This window comes from Montipora capricornis, chromosome 10 (genome assembly GCF_036669925.1).
Source record: "Montipora capricornis isolate CH-2021 chromosome 10, ASM3666992v2, whole genome shotgun sequence".
Taxonomy (NCBI): Eukaryota; Metazoa; Cnidaria; class Anthozoa; order Scleractinia; family Acroporidae; genus Montipora; species Montipora capricornis.
Window position 1 is genome coordinate 3,983,057 of NC_090892.1, and position 5,000 is coordinate 3,988,056.

The following is a 5,000-nucleotide window of genomic DNA, read 5'->3' on the forward strand; positions in this document are numbered from 1 at the left end:
AGGGATGTTATTTTCTAAAAATATGAAATCCGGCCTTGCTGAAACATTAAAGTAAACGATGCATTGGCCAAGCCCACCGCTTACAGTTTCTGCATGAGCGAGGGACTGGGTATGACAAGGTGTCCGAAACTAGGGTTTGACATGAACATTGATAAAATGACGGGGCTTGTAATGGTTTGGTTACCTCTTTGACTCTTCTGGTAATTGGTTTGTGTTCTGCATGCAGTCGACATAAGCTCACAAGACGTTAATAACCTTTTGGCTGACTTCAGCGAAGTTCTGTTTCACCCAGTGTTCTGTCTTTTGCCGCCTTCTATGTGCAACTCTGTTCTGTGCAAACAAGAGATTTTCATAAAGATGACTCTTGGAAAGAACCACCTTGTTGTCACAAGTAATGGTTTGGTTGTTTGAATTCACCGTCCACTTTTTTGGCTTGATGGTTTGTACCTCTGATTCTGTCATGATCCTCTCGATTCCATCTGAATTTCGGCTTCTTTTCTATAGCGACGAGATGTGTTTTTATAAGTATTCTTGTTCTTTGGCCATTTCAACTTAATCAAAAACATAAAACAAACAGCGGCTACAAACATAATGATAAAACGCATTTTACGCTACAACATACATCTTCAGAAGTGACGGTTGAGCAAATTCCAATATGATCTATAAAAAATTAGGAAGACTGGTAACTAGAGAGAATAAGATAAAAATAGTAAAATAGATAGAGAGCGGTGAAAACTAGCCGTTTAATAAAGCCAAAGTTTTTCACTGCCAACGTTTTCGTTTAACGCTGGTTAAAGGTCACGTATTAATAAAGTTTCCTTTATTTATTTATTTATTTTACATTCTCTACTTCCATCTTCAGAAAGAAAACCTTCACAGGCCTCTATACCAAATGGGATTCCTTTACACCCCGAAAATATAAAATTAATTTGATTCGCACACTGACCTTTCGTTGTTTACGTATTTGTTCTTCGTCTTCTTTACTTCAATCTGGTTTGTCGGAAATTAAGAAACTTTTGCTCCAAAATGGTTACCCAGTAGAAATTATTTCCTATAATAGTCTTAAACAGGCATCAAGCTAAATTTTCTACAGTAAGCCATACTATCGCTACAGTCCCCAAGACAGATATCATTCTTGTTTTGCCTTATTTAGGTTTTCAAAGTGAAGTTGTCACACGCCGCCTAAAATCGTGTGTCAATAAGTTTTATGGGTTTGTAAACCTCAAAGTAATATTCCAGAGCACCTGTCTAATCAAGTCTTTTTTCCCTTACAAAGGTCGTTTGTGCAAATCACAGAAATCCAAAGTTGTTTATAAGGCGTCTTGTTGGGACTGCAATGAGTTTTACATTGGTAAAACGAAACGTCGCTTACGTATGACGCGCCAAAACGGGCAAAAATACTTCCTTAATATATACAGTACTTCCTTAATATAGACCGTACTTCCTAAATATATGTAAGACTTCTCCTTAATACTACGAAAATCACCGAACTGTGGAATGGGCTCAAATTTTTATATCGTCGCCACACCCACTTTTTGTTGCTGCCCCGCCCATTTTCGTCGAAGAATTCAGTTGAGCCTTACAGGGGTGGCAGACCGTAGTTTTGTCAACCGCAAAATTTCGCTATTCCCCTGGGTCGCGACATGACTGCATTGTCTCAGTCAGGTCCAATCACACTTCAAAAACACATTAGCAGAGCGAAAGCGTTGAAAGATGCGAGAATGCAAGCCGTAGCAAACAAACTTTTGCGCATTCATGCCGCTTTTATTAGTTAATAGCACTTGTACGTAGTAGGCTGTTCGCAATCGTAACTGTCTTTATCAAGCCGTCAAGGAATTGACATTAATTATGCAAATAAAATTTTTATTCCCCTGTGGTTTCCCGACACGACTGTTTCTCTCAGATGCTAATAATTAAATTTCACTGGCTTCAGTAAGTCTAGCCACAAAATATTCGAAGCACAGTATCCTACGAGAACAAAATTTATTTTTATGTTAATTCCTTGAAAGCCTGAGTCAATGCAGCCCCAGGGAAATAAAAACATTTGCGGTTGACAAACTATGGGAACAAATTATATTTGCATAATTTATATTAATTCCTTGACGGCTTGATATAAGACAGTTACGATTGCGAACAGCCTACTACGTACTACGGCTTTCATACTCGCATCTTTCAACGCTTTCGCTCCGCGAATGTGATTTTGACGTTTGTCAACACAAAGGAGGTGTGACTGAGATAATGAGCGCTTACCATTTGAATGACATTTTCGGTGGGAATGTTTCCACAAATGGTACTGCACGTTCTGTACTTAGAAAAAGAAAATAGGAATGTGTCGTATCATTTGCCAGAAAAACGGGTTGTTCCGGTTGAAAAACAAATGAAACGGTCTATTTTCTCTGGTCGCCTTGTAATTGTGGACAAATGGTACAGTAATTTTCGGGCATTCCGGTCAAAACGAGAAAAAGGGATTACCTCGAAAGGTATTACCTTTTTTTCGAAAACAATCCACCGGGATGAACCGTTCCATTTGAATTCTCTCCGGAATTTCCGAAAATTCCATTCAAATGGTAAGTGCTCAATGCAGCCATGTCGGGACCCAGGGGAAAAAAGAAATTTTGCGGTTGACAAAACTACGGTCTGCCACCCCGTAAGGCTCAGTTTGTTACTTTAACTACCAACTGAATTCTTCGACGAACTGGGCGGGGCAGCAACAAAAAGTGGGTGTGGCGACGATATAAAAATTTGAGCCCATTCCACAGTTCGGTGATTTTCGTAGTATATATCAAATAGAGGATATTACATGGCCGCGCGGGGATACGAATTTTATCTTCGAGTGCTGCAAGTTAACAAATTGACAAATTTGCATATGTTTATCGGTGGTAGAAGTGCCGTAGCCAATATATAGAGGATATTACACGGTGGTGAGAAGATATGAATTTTATGTTCGAGTGGCAAGAACAATATCTCACGAGTGAGCGAAGCGAACGAGTGAGATATTGTTCTTGCCACGAGAACATAAAATTCATATCTTCGAGCTAACGTGTAATGTTCTTTTTATTATATGGAGACTAAATATTGATAAATTCCGATTTTATTGTGTTTCAAAGTAGTCAAGTTTTACAAATGCGGCTGGGCTTTATAAAAAAGGCGGGAAAAAAAAAGGCGGAAATCGTGACGTCATTGAATGATACGACACTCACAAAGGTGACATACGGAAAATACGCCACTCGGGTCCCGGATGAAGTGGCGTATGGAATCTACGAGTGGTTTAGTTCGCAGTAAAACACTCTCCTCCATATAATAAGAGGTAATCCGAAGCACTCGTTTAAGGAGGCTCGAAAGGGTTTTCAGCTGAGCGCGCGCGCGTAAGCCACACACGCAATTCGTAAGCTGCTTGCGTCAGCTCATGATTTAAATGGGTCACCAGAAATAAACAAATACCGCTAATTTCGCTTACCTTTCTCCAATTCCTGTATACATGGAATATAAATAGAAATCTCCTATTCACGAAAACTACGAAAATTCTACTAAACGGTTTAATAGTCACTTAAATCCGTTTGTGTTGACCAGTAGCTCCACTCGCGCGCGGACTCGAATGAGCGGGTGACGCATGCGTAAATGCTGATCTTGTAACCCCCTAATTTTTCCTGATTTTGCAACTTTACTCGTTTATATCTCTGCTTCGGGACGGTGAATTTTTTTCATTTTTTGCATGTCAGCTTAGATTAATTTAAACCGTTTGTCTTTCAAATTTAAAAAAATTCTGTTGGTGAAAAAAATAATGAGAGACACAATTCAAAAAAACTTATTTTTCTGAAAAACTGACCTACAGATTTTGTTGAATTTTAAATATTTTAGAGAGTATTTCTAACATTATCTGGTAAAGATGAATGGAAAAATTTCACCGTCCCATTTCTTCAAAAAGGACCACATATGTTGATTTTAAGGCTCAAAGAAATGCCTAATATCGTTGCCATGGTAACATTATTTTGGAGGAAAACATAATGTGAGACATCTACGATAGGTACTTAATTCCCTGGCCAAATTTCGTCTTGATATGATTGCCCTAACTGTATCTAAGGACAGAATATGTTTATTTGTTTGAAAAAAGGAGAAACTATTTCGAGCCTCCTTAAGTTATTTTTGCTTGACTTTTTTTCATAATGTGGGATCCCAGTGCTGTCTTTAAATGCAGCCACCGAAAACACCCTATTAAAATAGCTACAAAGATGATTTAACTATGGGCATTGGCTACGGCCATGGAAGAGAGTGGTTTCCTGTTTTCAAAAGTTTGACCCAGGCCCGAGATCATTTTGTTTTTGAAAGCCTGTTACGTTGTGCCATGTATCAATGAGATAGCTGGCTTTTTATAGGCTTTGTTTGCCTTTCTTCTGTTTTTCTTAGCAGATCGCTCTTCAACACGAAGACGGACGGAGCACTGTCTGGAAAGAATTAACGAATTTTAAAATATTGACAGGCCTAACACAACACCTGCTGTTTCCTCGTGTTAGTTTTCCCTTGAATTGTTTCACGCGTTTTTCTAATTTCTTCAGCGTGTTTTGGTTTGTGGCCATGGTCAGTCTCTACGTATTTTCCTAACTTCTGGAGATTTTGTTCTCGTCGATGCTCATTTGATATTTGATTTCGATGTCTTCGCTCCTTTGTCGAGGCATTTAGATAACCCGATTATCTTTCCATCTCTGTAAGGTGAGAGGGAAACCGCAAAATCGTCTCTTCAAGATGGCAATCAACGTTAGTTCCCTTAAACGCCACCGCCACCTTTCCTAGGGGCACGGACACTATCTGTAAGTGGTCTTGCACGAACTACAATTCCAGTATCAGTTATCAACAAACTTATCGATAAGAAGTTTTCATTATAAATGTTTCATATAAATATAAGAATATAAAAGTTTCATATTTAAGACAAGTCCTATTTGAGTGAATGAAGTCAAATATTGGTGGCAAGTTTTGTATGTGTGCCACGAGTTGTATAACTGTTC

General features: G+C 38.7%; 1 protein-coding gene across 1 annotated transcript in view; it reads right to left on the bottom strand.

Annotated features, from left to right (window-relative positions):
* The window catches only part of LOC138021822 (uncharacterized), a 15,033-nt gene extending 13,874 nt beyond the window's left edge, over positions 1-1,159 (bottom strand). Inside the window, exons 1-2 of the mRNA XM_068868840.1 lie at positions 947-1,159; positions 185-330 (exon numbers count right to left, since the gene is read on the bottom strand). The gene's annotated coding sequence lies outside the window, so the exon portion shown is untranslated. The remainder of the gene's footprint in view (positions 1-184; positions 331-946) is intronic.
* Between the last annotated feature and the right edge of the window lie 3,841 nt (positions 1,160-5,000).